The sequence below is a fragment of the Coenobita brevimanus genome, chromosome 17, assembly GCF_032717465.1.
Source record: "Coenobita brevimanus isolate Jiangsu-jjx chromosome 17, ASM3271746v2, whole genome shotgun sequence".
NCBI lineage: Eukaryota > Metazoa > Arthropoda > Malacostraca > Decapoda > Coenobitidae > Coenobita > Coenobita brevimanus.
This window is the reverse complement of record NC_136970.1, coordinates 26,082,174-26,102,970: the sequence shown is the minus strand read 5'-3', so window position 1 is coordinate 26,102,970 and position 20,797 is coordinate 26,082,174.

The window sequence follows — 20,797 nt, the reverse complement described above, 5'->3', positions numbered from 1 at the left end:
AGGTCGCCAAATGTCACGTTTTTTTTTTTTAGAATTTTCAGTATTAAAGAATATTTTAAATGTTAACTTGTCAATGGAGACAAGGAATTGACTTGTGAAAATCAAGCATTATTTACTTTATGCCAGCTTACTTCGCTGATTCTCTAAGGACGAGAATTTATTATTTTTCTCAGCAGTACACAGCAGGGACTAGTTACTCACAAATGCTGTTTATTAGTACTGTTAGCCTCTGGAGAAAGTGACTCCACCCCTGACAATCAATAACTAATGCTATTAATGATAAACAGGCTCTTGCTGGTGCATTAACTCTAGGCTGGCACAACGGATTTAAACTTAGTACAAGAGGACTGGCCTAAGTACCAGTTATGAATAATACAAAGCGTTTATGCGAACTAGGAGCGGCAAGTAAAATAAGCTTAATGTGGAGAAATAAAACACGAGTTTACATTATATTAAGCTCAAGAAAAAGAACTGTAAATTTATTAATTACAATGAAATAAATTTTATGTTACATGAGTCTCAAATGGATTCAAAATAAGAACACACTCACTCGCTCATTCAAACGCTGACACTTAAACCTAGGAAAATTGAAAAGAAATACTGGTCAGTGGAGGGGGCTAAGTGGAAACTGGGTGTCGCGTCGGTGCATAGGACAGATGCTGCACACGCTAAACCTCTCGCCCATTCACTGTCTAGGTGGAGATTTCAGGAACTCGCTGTACACGAACCTTCTCTCATGATGCTCTAAGCCTGACTGACTTCAAATTGTGAGAGAGAGGCAAGGGCCGGCCGCTCTTGCTAACAGCCAATGGAAATAATGTGAGCGAAATACGCCCACAATAAATCACTCAGCAAAGGCACCAATGTCGCGCACAAGGACGATCACTTATGAAACAGTTATAAATGTTCTGAAAACCGTCCCAATCGTGTGAAAGCGTGGCGGTTGACTGTGATACTTATTGGGAATTCCACTAGATTTCGCAGTCTCCCACCAAAGTTCAATGTCACGAGTTTGTTTAAATACAGAATCGCGCAAATTTGTGACACTGAGTTGACTTCACACTACCTTAATCTTTGAACTCTTGGCCTTGCTGACCAAATCAGTTCATCGTTCCTTCGTACTGTATCAGTGACAAAAGTTTTATCGAAATCCGACGAAGGGTTCAGGAGATATCGCACCCATACCCACATGACTTTGACTTTTGAGCCCTTGACCTTGCTGACCTTATCAGTTCATCGTTCCTTCGCATTGTATCATTGAAAAAAGTTTGGCTGAAATCCGTCAAAATGCTCAGGAGATACAGCGCCAAATCCATTTGACATTGACCTTTGACCCTTTGACCTTGCTGACCTAATCAGTTCATCGTCCCCTGATACTTCGTCCCTGACAAAAGTTTGCTCGATATCCGTCCAGGGATTCAGGAGATACCGCGCCCAAACTCTTATGGCCTTGACCTTTGCCCATATGTCATTGCTGACTTATACGTTCATCGGTCCTTCATACTGTATTACTGACAAAAGTTTGGACGAAATGCGACGAGAGGTTAAGAAAATTACGTGCCCTCACCCATGTGACCTTTACCATTGACCCCTTAACCTTGTTAATCTAATCAGTTCATTGTCCCTTCGTACTGTATCACTGACACAAGTTTGTTCGAAATCCTTCGAGGGGTACAGGAGATAATTATCATGCCCATACCCACTTGACCTTGACCATTCTGATCTAATCAGTTCTTCGTTCTTTCAGCCTATATTATTGACAAAAGGTTGATCGAAATCCGTCGATGGGTTGAGGATATATCACGCCCACTCCCATATAATCTTGGCCTTTGTCTCCTTGACCTTGCTGACCTAATCAGTTCTTTGTCCCTTCGTACGGTATCACTGACACAAGTTTGTTCAAAATCTGTCGAGGGGTTCAGGAGATATCGCGTACACAAATATAAACTAAGTCGAACTCATATGACTTTGCCCTAGCTGAGCAAATCAGTTTATCATCTCCTCATACTACATCACTGACATATTTTGGTGGAAATCCATCAATAAGTTCAGGAGATAACGCACAAACAATAACGTTACAGTTACGGACGCACGGACCCACGCACGCACAGTCGGACAAACCCATCATTTAATGTCTCCTCCAGTGTAGGTGGACTGTGGCATAATAATTTAGACAACCTGTTTTTTTGTCTCCTTTTGACACGAGTGGGAAGCGACAAACTGAAAATGTGCGAGTAAGAATGAGAAAGTGAGGCTGGTAGAAGATAGGAGAGAGAAAAGGAAAGAGTGTGTCTGGGAAGTAGAGAACAGGAGAACGAATGGGAGTGAAGGAGAAGGGAGGAAGGGACGGAGTATGAAAATAGGAGAGAAAAGGAATATTTGTATATGAGAGAGAGAGAGAGAGAGAGAGTTATTAAACGGCGAAGATACTGTACGGTAAGTTACATATCTTGAAATTCATTCCATAATAAACCTTAGTGCAGAAAAGAATAAGGTCTATGATTAAAGGGTAATAAATGGTGGTCCGGAGAGTTAGTGCGGTGGTGATGAGGGGTGGGAGTGATCAATAGTGCTGTTGAGAGGCTTAAGAAGGCCATTTGCTGTCCTTATCTCATCCTAGTTGTTCAGTTACTCTTCTAGGAGCTGCCTGGCATGGGCCAACCGGTTTACTGGGGTTATCCTCTCTTCTTATGTTTTTATGTTCTTATTAATGAGAAACTATATCCTATGTTTATGTTTGCTTGTTACTCATATTTCTGGATTCTGCTGACTCCACATATTAATATTAAATAACGTTACATGGTGATGATGATAGTGATTATGATAATGGTGATAAAAGGGCAATAGCTGGTGACATCCAGGGATTGATGTGTTAACAAAAATAAATCAGGATCTGAGTGTTTGTGAGGAGGTATTTCCCCCTTTGACTTTGTGAAATTTTTCAAAATTTATCCCCGATTCTTTTAGAGTTTTATTTTTTTTCTTTCCTCAACATAAAGGATTTTCGTTAGTAATGGGGTTACGTAAGGTTTTTATATAACTCCTCTAGATCGAAAAGTTTCTCCAAAGCTGAATATAGTCGTCTGAGTTGGCAGGAATAAAATAAGAGTATATAATCGTAGTGAAGGGGTTTAAACATACTTGCTATGACAGGCAGAAAATATTAGTACAAATAAACCTAGTGTAAAATACCTATATGTGAGTGGAACAACACACACGTCCCAGTATCACACCTACCGTCTGTAATCTAAATTTGGTTCATACACGCCATGCACAGACATTTTATTTTCTTTTTTAGTAGCAACTGCCTAGGTTTAAATCCGGAGTGGACTATTCTTAAGAATCAGCAGCTGCAACCCAGTATAGGATCCATGTAGTCCCCTAAAATTACTGCTGACCTTTAGCTGGTTGGTGGCATGATACTTTGAACGAAACATAAAAATTGCAGTCACTCAGGAAATAAAGTTATTCAGAATTACTGCTGACTTTTATAGTGTTGGCGGCGTGATACACTGCATAAAATATAAAAATAACTTTGTTGCCCTGGAAATGATGTCGCTGGGGAGAGGCAAAAACATGTTCTGGTGTCGCTAAGTCACACACCTTTCTGGCTTTGCTAGATAATTCAGTCTGCCTTATAATATCTGGACTGAGATAATAATCCAGCATCCCTTGGTAAATAATTCAGTGTACCCCATAATATCTGGACTGAGGTAATAATCCAGCATCCCTTGGTAAATAATTCATTCCTCCTTATAATATCTGGACTGAGGTAATAATCCAGCATCCCTCTCGACAGTAGCCTTTGTGTTGCACAATCAGGTTTGCTGCCATTAGTCAGTCACCAGCATCAGTTAGTCACCCTTCCAAATAATCTTCGACTCTCCCGAAATAGTCTAGACTGAAATGCAGTAATTCATGGCATCAGACTACAATTTCTGCCCCAGTAAAAGTCTGTTCCATTTTCTTACTCTTAGTTTTCTATGTGTTCCACCTTTTCTGCATGTTTTAGTACACTGTGTTTGCTGCCATTCGATATTGAAATATGGAATTTAGATCCTTCCCAACAGAAGGACATCGAGAACAGCAGGAGATAAAAAGGCCGAGCTATGCAGGGTAGAAAAAAAACGTTAGTGCTAGAAAGGATGCGACATGACGAATCAAAGATATTTAAGTATCAGAAATGAACTGGTTTCCTGTGACCGTACTGTAGATAACTGGAACATAGAAGGTTGCCAAGGTGAGATTTAAAATGTATTACTTCAGTGTAAAGCTCCAGTTTGCAGAGTATTGCTCTGTGTACAGAGAAAAATATATTTAGGCTTTCCTTAATGAATTTCATTTGTGTGATACTGGAGGTAAAATAGATGTTAATTAAATAATCATTGCAGTGGTATGCATTTATACTGCATTTGTTGACTTCCCAATTGTTTCATGACACGAACATCCATTGCTTCATCATCATCATCATCATCATTGCCCCACATGATGTATTTGCCCACAGGTAGTAAATCAGTGGCCAGGCAGCACAATATGTTGTATCCTGGCTATAATGGCGTTAACCATGTACAGTATTTACTTATATCGACATGCAGTACACTGCCGTAGAACTTTGCCTTATGGATGCAGCCTTTCCTGATTATAATTAATATATATGCTTAATCTTTCACTACAGTCGGCATAACACCAAGTGCATTAAAATGTAATTCCCGTCGTTGACTAGCTATTATGTATCTCCACCTACTCCACAGCCACTTCAAACGGGCACAGTAAGACGACGATATATTAAAAAAATAAAAATAATTTTAAGTTTTTCAGGGCAGATAGTTCAACTATATTTATTCTGGCCGATAATTCATAAATTGCGTAACTTGTTATGAAGTTGTAAATTATTGTGAAACTGGCCAAAACCGATGAAAGTAGTCCCAAGTGGAAAATATTCCACTATAATCCCAAACGGAGCTTCAGATGTCAGAAAAAGAAAAGAGAGTCTACGGTAGATATAAAGGCTGATTGTATATTTGAATTTCCATTACAGTAATTTAATTTAAACGCATAAACATTAAATATGTCCAAAATTACTAGATCAGACCGCACAGCCGTAAAACCTTCCGTCTCCCTCTCCATCCCACCTGGATTATAACCCTACCTGCCTCCCGCCCCATCCCACCTGGATTGTACCTCACCTGCTTCCCTCCCAATCCCACCTGGATTGTACCTCACCTGTTTCCCTCCCAGTCCCACCTGGATTGTACCCCACCTATATATTATACCTCCCTCCCAATCCCACCTGGATTACTCTCCTACCTGATTATACCGGAGGTTATTTAATTGCCAAGACAACATCAGGAAGAGTGTATCCACGCACACACACACACACACACACACACACACACACACACACACACACACACACACACACACACACACACACACGCGTAAATCAGATAATCCTTCTCACCTCCACACCAAGCCTCCACTTGTATTGCTGTCACGTGTGATAATCCTGTAATCCTTTATATCTGCACCAGTTCAAATCGTCCAAATTCATATCACATTCTGTACCCATCCCTCCAGCATACACTGATAATTCGCCATACATCTATCCACTCACACCGTTGTCATCTACTAATCTATCATCTCAGTCTCTGTATTCTTCTAGCTTCCAGTTGGTTATCTCCATACTGTTCATCCATCGTCCTGTCACACTGATTAACCATCCATTTGTCTTGTGTCTCATTATGCATACATCACTCTGACTACATCCTTTCAATATATATTCATCCACCGTCCTGTCACAACGTTCATTCATCCAGCCGTCTTATGTCTCATCATGCATACATCCACCCCGACTACATTCATCCATTATATATTCATCCATCGTCCTGTCACAACGTTCATTTATCCATCCGTCTTGTGTCGCATCATGTATAAATCCACTCTGAGTGCATCCATTCATTAGCTGTTCATCCATCTTCTCAAACTCTGGATTCATCCTTCTCTTCGTCCATCATCCTGTCTTACTGCTGAACCATCCATTATTCTTGCTTCATCATGCGTAGACCCACTCTGACTCCGTACATTCATAATCGATTCATTGAACTTCCCCAGAAATTGCAATATATATATATTTTTATCTATCCCATCGCAAATGCATTTTATAATCAATTTATTTTATATCCGGGTTATAAGTCTTTACACTTCAGGATGACTGTCTTGCACTTCCCAGATAACCATATTCACCACAGTACCACCTTTGCCACCCAGAACCATCCTTGCCACACCAGAGCCACCACTGCCACGCCCGTACCACCCTTGTCACGCCAGAACCACACTTGCCACTGCAGTACCACCCTTGCCACACCAGTACCACCCTTACAACACCAGTACCACCCTGATCACACCAGTACCATTCTTGCTACGACAGTATCAACCTTATCACACCAGTACCACCCTTCCACACCAATACCACCCTTGCCATACCAGTACCATCCTTGCCACACCAGTAGGCTACCACCTTTGCCCCACCAGTATCATAGTGCAACACCAGTACCAGACCAGTACACTCGCTTCTGACTGGTATGAAATCCGATAACATTCCTACCCTGGCTTTTTTTTTTCAGTTTGCTAGGTGGTAGTAGTGATGAGAGTGGAGTTATTGGCTAATTCTCTCTCTCTCTCTCTCTCTCTCTCCAGCCTCACATATTCCTGTCATGTGTCGTTTTCTGAAGCATAGGCCTAAACTGTTCCTCACCTAAGAAAAATCGCTTGACTCCGGCCATAATAAAATGCTTAAGTGATTCTCTCAGCGTATAAAAAATCAAGCATCCTCCTATTTCTTTCTCCTTTTTTGTAGCCTGCGACTCTTCTTGTGAGCAAACGTCTCTGCCAGCGACTGTAGTTTATATGAAAATGTTTTCTTGCACTTTAGGCGAGGTTCTTTTGTGTTGATGAATGTTTGTGTGGAGGGGGGGGGGGGCCTTTGCCAATGTGTGGGCACAAAATTAACATCACGTTAATACACATTTGGTAGCAAATTACTTTCTCCTTGTCTCCTTTTTCTCCAATACTCACTTTTCCTACTTCCTTCTTCCTTCCTTCCTCGCTCCCCATCCCACCACAGTCGCCGTCACACTTCATAAGAGCAACCCTTTATTCATCGGGTTGCTTTCAAATTTGATTACTTGCTTCAAAGTCTGCGTCTTGGGCAGTCTCATCCCTCTTCCCTTCTACCATTGAATTCAATCCTGTCTTTCTCTCTCTGTCTGTCTCCAGTTGTTTCCTCTCTACGTTACTCTTCATCATTTATTATCCTCAACTTCCATCAAGCCACATTATCTTCATTTGACATTCTCCTACCAATAGGGTAAGAAAATACTGCCCTAGAGAATTCTGGGTCGAACTAGAAAGGGTAACAAATGGAGGAGATGAGCGAGTAGGGATCAGAAGGATGGAGAGGTGAGGGGAGAGGAAGGTATGCCGTGGGTCTGAATACCTTCCTCACCCACCCATCCGTCCTTCAAGGGGAAATAAAAGTGAGGAAGACAAACCGAAAATCAGAACCACAAAACAAGGTTGGCAACGTTATCAATTGTCTGTGAGAAGCGTGTTGGAAGCCTTTCTAAACATTTCCCTCTTTTCTCTTATTTTTTGTACCAGATCAGTAAAGGTGGAGAACAGGAATGAAAGAAGATAAAAGAGAAGTAAGTGTGAGACTTCACCACAAGCGGTGTCGTATTTGGCTCATATTGTATGCAGTGTGAGTGGGTGGCTTTTGTGGTGAGAGAGAGAGAGAGAGAGAGAGAGAGAGAGAGAGAGAGAGAGAGAGAGAGAGAGAGAGAGAGAGAGAGAGGTCAATTAGCTGAGTGGTTACCTGGGTACGTTTCATGCCAATTTATTATAAATGCGTCTCGTTTATCTTGTTTTGAAGGCGATCATTACTTCAGCTATCTGTGGGATTACTGAGATTTATCTGTTAATAGCTGCACGCAGGTGTAAAGTTATGTATAGATTATTGATTAATTTAAACACAGCACACGATCAACCACTTATAAAGTAGCGCCTATTTATACCAATTAACAAATACAGCACATGACCATCCACTCTCATTCGCCCGTGTGTAGAGTACAACTTTCATGTGTTAGAAGGCTCCCCATATACAGCTCTTCTCAGTAGGGTGGAGTCTAAGGCTTTTCGTCTAATTAACTCTCCTTCTCTTACTGGCTCCCTTCAACCTCTGTCTCTTCGCCGCACTGCTGCATCTTTATCACTTTTCTATCGCTATTTCAATGGTCACTGCCCCTCTGAACTGTTTGATTGCATCCCTCCACCTCTACGACGGGAGCGTAGCACCCGTATAGCAACAAACTCTTATCCTTTTTCTGTCCATCTCTCTAATGCAAGAATTAACCGTTACTCCCAGCCTTTCATTTATGCCACAGGTCAACTCTGGAAATGTCTCCCTCTGTCTGTATTTCCCGCTTCCTATTATCTCCAGTTTTTCAAACGCAGTGTGTCCAGGCATCTCGAAATAATCGGTTCTTGAATTTGGCTCTTTCTTGATTTTTTTTTTTTTTTCTTGGAAGGAACAGTTTGCGGGCTCCTGACCTTTGGTTCCTTCTTCCTAGCATAAAAACAAACAAACAAACCGGTAACCTTAATACAGCACTTAACTAGCCATTTATAAAGTAGTGTCTGTTTAAAGAAACCAGCACCACCGAGACTCTAATCTAATTAAAATGCAGTTTGAAAATTACATATGACTCGCCCTTCAAAGGAAAGCCCCAGCACGTACTGTACGTTGGATACTGTACAATCTGACTTCAAAGAAAATCCCAGCACGTACTGTATGTACTGTTCAATGTGACTTGATTGGACACAGACGGTGAAAGGGCAGTGACCCACTTGGACATTTTGGTGTGGATAACGTCAGGCGATTACATTTATGCTGCCTGTGGAAACCCCATCAAGTTCGAGATTACAATACATATTGCACCATCCGAAACAACACTTAGGGCAATTGACTTAAAGATATCATCCTGAAAACATAACTTTTGTCCTCTTAATAAAAAAAGGAGACATCTTGTTTCATCACCTTAAACTTGGTTATTTTGTAAGCTGCATGAAACTGGGCTTCATCTGCCTGATATGTCGCAGTAGTTTCTCTCCGGTGGATTTTAGAGAAGCCTGATGACGTTATGATTAAATTATTTCATAGTCTCCATAGCTTTTAGAATTATAATTTTCCAGTGCAACAAGCAATATAAAACACACACAAACAAAAACACACACATATATATATATATATATATATATATATATATATATATATATATATATATATATGTGGGGCTTAGAACACTTTCTTTTTTTCACCATATTCAGAGAATTGAAGTTCTGCCACTAGAGTGTCAGTCCAAGAAAAAGTCGTATGTGATTTTCACCTGAATTGAGGATACCTTTGAAGTACGTATTACCTGCTGTGAGTGAGTGTGTGTGTATATATGTGTGTGTGTGAGAGAGAGAGAGATAGATAGATAGATAGATAGACAGATAGATAGATAGATAGAGAGAGAGAGAGAGAGAGAGAGAGAGAGAGAGAGTTAATGCAACTGCATCGTCGCTCTCGTGTGGCATTTAAGCTGCAATGATGGTGAGAGTTGCGCGCGTTCATGAATAACAATAATGAGCGCATTAATCACAGTAATAACTTACTTTATCCACCATTTCTGTAAGAGAAACGGGAGGAGTGAAGACTATGACGAGATGCCGTGCCAAGTGGTGACATGGCAAGAAGAATGAAGCTACGTAACGACCAGCTGAAGTACCAAAATGAAGTGACAAGGATGTGAAATGCTGAAAAACTTTAATAACTGGAGCATGGAAGTAAATGGACGAGAGCGAAACAGAGTGGTTTGAGAAATAATTGACAAGATGATGCGAGGTGCTGAGGTGAAGTGAAGCGACCAAGACATGAAGCAGAGAAGAACGAGTAACACCTGATTAAGAGTGGAGTGACATGATAGAGTAACATGCTGTCCTGGTCATTACACTCATTGCCGTGGAGGTGTCATTATCCTGGCAGTCTTAATGTTACAGGATCTTGCCACAGCCCAGTGTGTGTGTGTGTGTGTGTGTGTGTGTGTGTGTGTGTGTGTGTGTGTGTGTGTGTGTGTGTGTGTGTGTGTGTGTGTGTGTGTGTGTGTGTGTGTGTGTGTGTGTGATACTTTGGAAAATTTGAAGGTAATGTGTTTTGGATATTTACTTTGGGTTCAAATTGTTGATATTATTATTATTATTATTATTATTATTATTATTATTATTATTATTATTATACACTCCCTCTTCTGTCTTTCTTTCCTTCATTCTTTCCACTTCCTTCAGCTTGTGGGTGACTCTACACTGAGTGACAAGCCAAATGGTTTCCTGTGGACCAGGAAACCATTTACTACCCTGGGTGGTAACCATATAACCAAATTTTGGCGCCTGGTGGTATTAGTGGGTAATTATTGCGCTCCAATCGGATTGAGCCGGTGAAGGTTTATATCCAAGGGATGGTTGAGGTTGATTGTTCATATAATGCCACTCAGGCATGAGTGAGGCTGGTCACTCTCATCTTAAATGTCGGGACCAACTGCCTAGCCCCGGGCTTCTACGCTCCTCATGGGGCAATGTAGGATTGGATGATGGATGGATGGATGGATTATTATTATTATTATTATTATTATTATTATCATTATTATTATTGTTGCTGTTGTTGTTATTGTTATTATTATTACATACGGTACCAGTAATGTTATAACGATGATGATGATGATGATGATGATGATGATGATGATGATCAATATTTTCATTATATTGATGATGATGATGATGATGATGATCAATATTATTATTATTATATTGATGATGATGATGATGATGATTAATATTATTATTATATTGATGATGATGATGATGATGATGATGATGATGATGATTAATATTATTATATTGATGATGATGATGATGATGATGATGATGATTAATGTTATATAGGTATGGTGGTAGTGTCGGTGATCAACTTTAACACAGAAACAGCATCTACTACTGTTAATATTAGAACGGCCATCAGTGTGAGTATATATTGTCCTGGTTGTCACCCTGTACTGTGGGTGTACCGTCTCTCTCTCTCTCTCTCTCTCTCTCTCTCTCTCTCTTAGTCTCTGCTTTCCTTTCTTTCTCCTTCTCCTGTCTTTTTCGTCCATCTCTTTTCTTTCAAGCTTTACATCATTATTTTCCTATCTTCCATCGTGCCTACATTTTACACTTCATCTCTTTCTCCTTCTCTTTATGTTCCTTGTTCTCTTTCTTACTCTCTCTCTTCCCCCTCTTAAGCCATCCTTATCATCATTTTACCCTTCTCCCTTCTTTCTTCATGTCTTTTTCTGTCACTTTACGATTTTCGTTCTCCTTCTGACTCTCGCCTGTGTCCTCATAGTCCTAATCATTATATCATTGTCCTCCTAGTCAGTTGTTTTAATAGTTTTCTTCCATCTCGTCCTCTGTTCTTCCAGCATCTCATGTCCAGTAATTATAATCATCATATCCCTCGTGGCGCCGCTTCCTTCTTCTCTCCCTCACCATTGTGTTGTTCTTCATCTACATCTTTTCTTCTTGGTTTGTCTCTTATTCCCCACTTCTACTCTTTTTCCCTTCCTTTTTCGTCTTCCTTTTCGTTCGCCCCTCCCTGTTCTCCTCCTCATTTAATCTGTCTAATCATTTGTCCTTTTCCGTCGCCGGTTATCCCAGTCATCCTCCTCATTCTTTGATTTTTTCCCCTCTTTCCTTATTTATCTCTTTATCTCTCATCCTTCACCTGATCATCAATCATTCATTCATCATCCAGTCCTACGTTGCCCCATGAAGAGTGTAGGAGCCCTGGGCTAGGCAAGTTGGTCCTGACATTTAAGATGAGAGTACCCGGCCACACTCATCCCTGAGTGGCATTACGTGAGGAGTCAACCCCAGTCACCCCTTGGATATAAAACCTGCACCGGCTCAGTCCAATTGGAGCGCCTTAATTACCCATTAAAGCACCAGTCGCCATAATTTGGTTTTATGGTTACCACCCAGGCTAGTAAATGGTTTCCTGGTGTACAGGAAACCATTTGGCTTGTCATTCATTGTAGAGTTATCCACAGGCAAAAGGAAGAGGAAAGAATGAAGGAAAGAAAGACAGAAGAGGGAGTGTAAAGTCACCCGTAGGCAGAAGAACGAGAAAAGAATGAACGAACGAAAAATAGAAGAGGATGGACTGAAAGAAGAATGGGGGAGAGGAAAGGGCAGACACCCGAGAGCATCACTACAACGAGTGAGTGGATGGTAAGTGCCCCCACCTACCCCTTACCTGAACATTGTCTTTTTTTTTTTTTTCGTTTTCTTTCCTTCGCCACACATCTGTCTGCCGGTCAGTTCTCCTCCTCAGCCTTCTCTTCCACCATTTTCCTCACCCTCTTGTTCTCATCCCCTCTCAATCACTCTTCACCTCAACATTCTCTGTCTCTGTCTCTGTCTCTGTCTGTCTGTCTGTCTGTCTGTCTGTCTGTCTCTGTCTGTCTGTCTGTCTGTCTCTCTCTCTCTCTCTCTCTCTCTCTCTCAGAAATCTTACCTAAGCTCCATTCCTGTTTCTCTCTATACAGAACACAAATACTCTCTCTGTCTCACCTTGTCTCTTCTCTCTCTTCCCCTCCATCCGTCATCTTTTTTCCATTCACCCTTCACTACCCTGGCCTGCCTCCCTGCCTCTCTGCACTTTTAACTTCTTTCACCCTTATTTCCTTGAATGCCTGACCCACACTACCATTTTTCTCGTATTCACGTTCATTACCTTCCTCGTTTATCATATTTGTCTTTCTTTTCAGTTATTTTATCTGTCTTTTATAATAATGTTGGTCGGACATTCTTCTTCATTTTTTCCTCTTCATATTTCATGATTTTCTTCCTACTCCACCACTTCTCCCTGTTCACATTTTACCTATATCATTCATTTTGTTTTAACTTTTTATGTCCTACTTGTATGAGTGTGACTGATGTTACTGTGTGTGTGTGTGTGTGTGTGTGTGTGTGTGTGTGTGTGTGAGTGTGTGTGTGTGTGTGTGTGTGTGCAGATCAGAAAGAAACGGAGTCAGGCGACGATGAAGGGATAGGAAGAAGGCAAAAATACCTGTGTCCATAGGTAAAGCCAAACAGCATTAGACAAATGGTCGAGGAGAGACTGTGAAATGAGAGAGAGAGACAGCCACTCCAGCAGAGAGAGAGAGAGAGAGAGAGACTACTTTCACAAGTGTCCATATTTCACAGTCATCCAGCCTGTTAGATACATTTACACTTTGACAATAAATTACTTTGCCAACCCAGCAGTTTAGTCAGCCACTCGAGTCACTTGGTGCATATATTCCAAGATATGACTGTCTTATGTAATAGGATAATTTCCTCATCCATCCGTACTGTTTCTTTACAGTAATAACTTGTGTCGTTCATAATCACAAATCTTGTAACTAATTATATCCATTAATTAATTATTATTATATATATATATTTTTTTCCATTCTGATTTCTTCCACCTTAGCAGTTTTCTCACCTATCCATCTCTGGCCTCATGTACCCAGTAATTCATTTCAGCCCCACAGTAACTAACCTCACACAGACAGTAACACAACCAGCCTTGACCGCAGTGAATCTCATTTACCCAGTAATTTATTGGACCCTCTTAGTACAGTTCCTCCCCTCAATAAATTATTAATTCGAGCTTGACAGGTAGTGTGTTGAATGCACATAGGTCGATAAATAATTGCTGTTATATCGATAGATACATCAGCAAACCGATAGACTGTGCATTCATATCAAGCTACAAGTACTGAAAAAAAGTACATTCGCCATGACTTTAGAATTGAATCAGAAGCTTTGTATATTACAAACAGTCACTCCACCCCCAACCACTCGCCACCATCCCATCCTTTCCTTAACCTTCTTTACCAGTTGCAATTTCTTCCTTTTTACAAAAATTTTCCACTGCTACAGAGAAGGGAAGAGAAAGGCAGGTCAGGGCAGGGCAGGACATAATTCTCTGTACAGCTTCAACCCTGCAGGATTCCACAGGTTAAGAATTTCCAAACTCAAATGATTTATAAACAGTCAGAAATATAATTTCTATGCTGTAGACTCACAGCCATCGATGGTATATGTTACGTGTAGAATATGCCAGTAACTGAATGTTGCGAGTGTAGTGTCTCTCACCTACTGCATTTCTAAACAATATAATTATCCAAATGTATAGGGTACAAAATGTACAATTTTACATTTATACACATTTCCTGCCAAAGTTTCCTATCTATATCATTCTTTACAGAAATATTTGCTTACCTCGTGTGTATTCACACACACACACACACACACACACACACACACACACACACACACACACACACAGGTTGTGGATGCAGCTCTCAAAATGATACAATGGCGTGATTGTGGATGTTAAGCTGAAAGATGAGTTAAGGAGTAGCCTTTACCAACACACTCACCATAATATCAAGGAAAATGTATCTGCCTCACTTACGAGTATACATAACTCTAACACGACTCAACCCAGGCCGATGATATCGTGTGTAATTATTATATCCATTGTGACAGTATTTTTTTCTTGTTTTTCAGGTTTTAAAAGGTATTAATTTCTGTAAAATTTATAACAGATCCCGTATTCTTACAACATGATGAAACTGTTTTGTCTGATGGGAGAAAATTTGACTCAGAAACCATTAGCAAATAATTTTGACTATCCACATTTTAGTCTCCGTTTGGCATGTGTTAGGTGCGACAAAAAAATAGTTTATCCTCTCACTCCTCCTGTTGACATCATCTGGAAAAATAAATTGTGCGAGTAAGAATAAAAAAGTGAGACAGACGGAAAATAAGAGAGGGAAACGGAGAAAGAGCGTATGTGGGAAGCAGAAACTCAAACAATGAATGTGATAGATGGGAGGAAGGGATTTTAAAAAATGCGTAGGAAAGAGAGAGAGAGAGAGAGAGAGAGAGAGAGAGAGAGAGAGAGAGAGAGAGAGAGAGAGAGAGAGAGAGAGAGAGAGAGAGAGAGAGAGAGAGAGAGAGAGAGAGAGAGAGAGAGAGAGAGAGAGAGAGAGAGAGAGAGAGAGAATGGATAAGTGGGAGAGATGAGCTGAAAAATTTATGGAAAATTTTGAATAACTGTATTAGAAGTTTAGTGAAAAATTTAGATAAATGTGTTAGGTGTAGCTTATACGAAGATAATGAATAAAATATATGAGGTGTAAAAAAAAGAAACAGGTAGAAGCAATCAGGAGGTTGTAAGAAACACAGAACATTAAAGAGAGAAAACTGTAGCTGGGAAGAAGGAAGAGAAAGAGAAGTGAGGGAGGGTGAAGATAGGTCAAATGGAAGGAGGAAGAGAAAAGGCTACAAAATATACCATAAAGGGAGAGAGAGAGAGAGAGAGAGAGAGAGAGAGAGAGAGAGAGAGAGAGAGAGAGAGAGAGAGAGAGAGAGAGAGAGAGAGAGAGAGAGAGAGAGAGATGTATCTCCAACAATTGGTAAAAGAGATTTTACTCACAGCGAAACAACCTAAGACCAAAATGTAAGCGTTAACCTTAAATATAAAAGTAAGGAAATGTGTGATAATGATGCAGTAGAGGAACCAGATAAATGTCGATGTGCGAGGCGTACGGTAAATATAGCCGTAATACGGTAACAACATCCGGGAGTATGATGCTTAAACGGACCTGGGTTATACTGAAGGGGATAGGTTTATATCTGAGGGGAGGGGTGGAGGTGAGAAGCCAGGATGCAGTGTCGTATACACAGACAGGATGAGACAGATGTATCAGCATTTACTGGTGTATCCTGATTTACACACTACAAGTAAACACCAGTAAATACACCAGTACAACATAATGGAGAGGTCCGTTGCTAGAGTTATAAATTATGTACCTCCTCCCTCATACTAATTTTACATGGCAAAGACGTCATTCTTTTTTTTTTTTTTTTTTAGGAAGACAAAAATATAACGTAAACACATGAAAATGGAGAGAGTGCGGGCGCACACACACACACACACACACACACACATACATTCGCTCACTCAGCCTGCTCACTTTAATACAATTAACACAACTGTGTACACACCCCAGTGCTCGCTGTCACTCCTCCTTCACTCACTCTGGCCTCGCACACTCAACATTCACTCACCGTACAATACATTTTCTGGAAAATTATAATACTGACTGCAAGTTGTTGAACATCACAAAGACGTCGACAGTGTGAGATGCACTGGCGAATATATTAATATTTTCTCTCAATAACTACAGCAACATTAAATCCACACACACACACACACACACACACACACACACACACACACACACACACACACACACACACACACACACACACACCACTCGCTGGTGCAGTGGTAACGTTCTCGCTTGCCAACTGGTGGACGGGAGTTCGCGCCTCGCTCAGGTTGCGAAAAGTTTCACTGACGAAGTGGGTGGTTACTGTCCCTCTTGAGCAAGGGGACGGATGTGCGTGTGTGAAGGTCACAGCCTTGCCCTTAGATTGGACTATATGAGCTCTCAGCTCCCTTCCTGGAGGGTAAAAGCTGACCATCACGACCATCAAGTGATCCTGACCGACCCGGTGAATTACACACACACACACACACACACACACACAGAAGGCTTGTCCCCCCCCCTTTCTGTAACATCTTTTTTTCTTTCTATCTCGCCTGACACCTCTTACTTGCGCCTCAATTCTTTGTTTTTTTCCTGCCATTGTCTCCTTCCCCCACACGCCTCCACCATGTGTCCGTTCACTTTTATTATTTTTTTTTTTCCGCTCCTGTTTATCGTTTGTGAACTGCTTCTGTTCTAATTGTATGTAACTCGCACCTTTTCGGCTCTTGTCTTTTTTTCGTGTCCTCCTTCCTATCGCGCCTCCCACTTTCCCCTTCACATTTTTCTCAGCTTTTGTCATCTTTTCCTATATCCTCTTAGCTTTCGCCAAGGTATGTATGTTGGGCAGAAGCTGGTGATATTAACGACTTAGTTATTGGGGCCGTATTGGATTACCGATATGAATGATATGGCTAACATTAATGACTTGATAGTTGTTGGTAACAGTGAGTTGGTTGATGCTGCATTAGCACTTCTGGCTCCAGGTAACTTTCATGATGGTAATATTAAACTGAATGTCATTAATTTGCACAAGTTGACGATAATAATAACCTAGACTTGTGTGTGGTTCATAGAGGGTGACGGAATAAAAGTCGGCGAACGTAATAAAATACTAAGTGTCTAATTAGGGAACAGGACGATATTAATATTATGGACGCCTGTGATATTAATAACTTGAACTTCATTCACCCGTGAAAGTTGATAGTAATAAGAGGTAAAGCGTCTTAATAACTTCAGCATTAACGACCCGATAATAACAGGTAGTGCGTATTATAAACTTGAACTTCATTGACCCATGAAAGCTGGTGATACTGAGGCAGAGGATATCAATTACTTGAGCATGTTTGGCCCGTGACAGTTGTCGATATTAATAAGTAGGTCACGTGTGACCACCTGATGGTTGATGCAGTACAAGGTAAGATGAATTCCCTCCCTCCCACATCCCCTCGTCGATAACTTCAACAGTTTTGTCTTGTTTGAGAAGCAGAAGCTGACAACGTTAAGAACTCAAGTCTGTGCGAGTTGTTGAAGAGCCAGAAGGCTGAAGAAATAGTTCGTCAACACAACACAGTCCAGCCAAATGACTATCCCAGACGCAGGACACAGATCTTTTTTATGAAACATAAACGACTGTGAAGTTGACGCTTGAACAAGGCATCTAGGTTGTTGGTTGTTGCCACTTTGGGTGTTTGTCACTCCTTCTTTTGGTATAATTATTCCCAAGTCTGGTATTCTGTATATCGTTCACTTAGTGCTGGACCGAAATGTTCCCTCTTTCAGGAGTCCCAAACTTTCCAGGAAATAAAATAACACAAGCGATATAATGCGTCAGAATAATGTTATTCGCCAGAAAGGTTGGGAGAACCGAATGAGTGTTTAATTTCCAGGAACAGTTGTGACCCATGCCCGCTAATAATTTTGATGTCTCTGCTGCCCGAATATATAGACGGTTAATTATTGGTTGTAGCCAAACAAGTACTGAAAAATTATAGCAACACACACACGCACACACAAGTCTATATTAAAGCACTGCAGTTGCTATGCAGTTGTCAGACTGGTTCATGAGTGTGGATGTAGTTGTTAGGTTCGAATTTTTATTTTTTTATTTTTTTTACAGAACAGAGGAAGGAAATACAAATGAAAAAAAAAAAAAATCCTTTTACCTGATTACTGGTGTCCTATGTTCATAAAATATCTGTAACAGTTAGACTTGAACAGCTGTAGGTTGAAGTTTCGAGGGAAACAACTCTGGGGAAGCGAGTTCCAAAGAGAAGCAGTTCGGGGAATGAAAGCATTCTGATTGGCAGAAGTTCTGCAATATGGCTGAGTGACATTCCAGACATGAGCGCTACCAGATGCCCGTGTAGCACGAGGGAAGGCATGGAGAGGTGGCACCATGGACGCAACTTCGTCTGAGCATTTGCCATAAAAATATCTGTAAAATAATGCAAGGAGGCAACATTCCTTCTTACTTGTAGCGGAGGTAGTTTTTTTGTAATGGTAGGGTTGTTAATAATTCTAAGAGCTTTGTTCTGAATTGTGTCTAGTTGTTTTAACGCAACCTCTCCACATCCATTCCACAAGGGTGAGCAATATTCAAGCTGAAAGCGCTCATTACTCTTATAAATTATAGCTAACTGCTCGTCAGTGAAGAAGTTACGGACTCTGTACAATAATCCAAGTTTCTTTGAGGCAGTTTTAGCAAGTGATCTGACATGAGAGGTCCAGCTGAGGGCATTGTTAAGTGAGACGCCGAGATTTTCAATACTTTTGGAGATGGGAATGTTAGTAGCCCTGAAGGTAATGTACGAGTCTGGCAATATCTATCTATTAGTAAATTGTATATATTTAGTTTTACTAGCATTCAATTGGACAAGGTTCTTTTGTCCCCATTCATGATCGTAGATAGGTCTTGATTTATGGAGATGGCTGTACTGAGTTGAGTGGTAGAGATATTAGATTTTGTAAATGGGTGTCTGAGTGTGAATGAACTATGTAGTGTTGAGTCACCTGCATATGAGTGGATGGGACTGTGGGTGACAGATAAGAGGTCATTAATATGAACCAGGAACAGGGTTGGCACCAGAACTGATCCCTGCGGCACGCCGGCGTTAATTGAGTGGAAATTGGAATATACATCATCTGCTTTTACTCTTATTTTCCTGTCACTGAGATATGAGGAAATCAAAGGAACAAAAGACGTTAGTCCATAGCAAGGGAGTTTGGACAGCAGGGAACGGTGCCATACTCTGTCGAAAGCTTTAGAAATATCAAGGGCCACTGCATGAGTTTCTCCAGGTAGGTCAATTGACTGATGGATGGTGTGAGGAGATTGAGTATGTCAATGGTGGATCTTTCATGGCGAGAACCATATTGTCTGTCATTAATCAAGTTGTTGGATTCAAGATGTTTAACAATGTGCTTATTAATTAAAGTTTCAAGTACCTTACCAAGAGAAGATGTGACAGCTATTGGTCTGTAATCAGAGGGGTCAGAGGAACTTCCTTTCTTCAGAAATGGGTGGATATTGGCTTCTTTCCATGAATTTGGGAATGAGGAAGTATGTATGCATAGTCTGAATAATTTAGCTAGAACAGAGGCAAGTTCACGGGAACACTTTTGACTAACACATCCCTATACTATGCCAAACAAAACTTTTTACCCTCACTTATAACTCTATCCTAACTGACCATAGGATTTTTAAATCTTATATAATTATTTTCTCCATTTACATCAACAACTCTTATTATATTTCAGGCTCAATCGGTAGAGAGGTGGCGTGCGGTCCTAACGGACCCAGGTTCAAATCCCAGCTGGGGCAGGGAACAGTTTAAGGATTTGAATTTCATTAAATCAGGCTTTACTGATCTACCAGAAGACTTGCCGACATGTCGTAAAAATACCCCCGCTAATACCAATACACCAGTCCTGTATGAGACAGCCTTAGCATGTATTCAATATGGACGGTGGGTGTTAGCGCCGAAGTGGTGACATGTAGAGGTGTATGGTATGTAGGAGGACTGCTGGGCCTTGATAGCAGGCTGTGAAGCTTATGCTCAGAGTTGGACAAAAAAAAAAAATCAGTAATCTCTGTGTAAATTTGTAATAGTTCTCATATTTTTACAACACGAGAAATCCTTTTTGTCTTATGGAAATATTTAAACTCAAAAACCAAGAGGAAGTAACTTGGACAGCCCACATTTTAGTCCTCGTCTGGCACGTGTGGGAAGCGACAAGGTTGCCACTTTGAGGAAAGAAATCGTTTACCCTCTCACTCCACCTATTGACACCAACTGGAAAACGAAAATATGTGAGTGAGCATGAGAGAGTGAGTCAGAAGAAAAGTAAGAGAGAGAGAGAGAGAGAGAGAGAGAGAGAGAGAGAGAGAGAGAGAGAGAGAGAGAGATCAGGTTGTGACGTGAAGGTTACAAAAAAAAAATTGATGGGTAGTGCCAGGAGTAGGGGGGTGGGAGATGAACAACAGTTGAGGGGGAAATACAGAAAAAGAGGGAATGTGGAAGGAAAGGGAGAATATTTTAGAGATCGGAAAA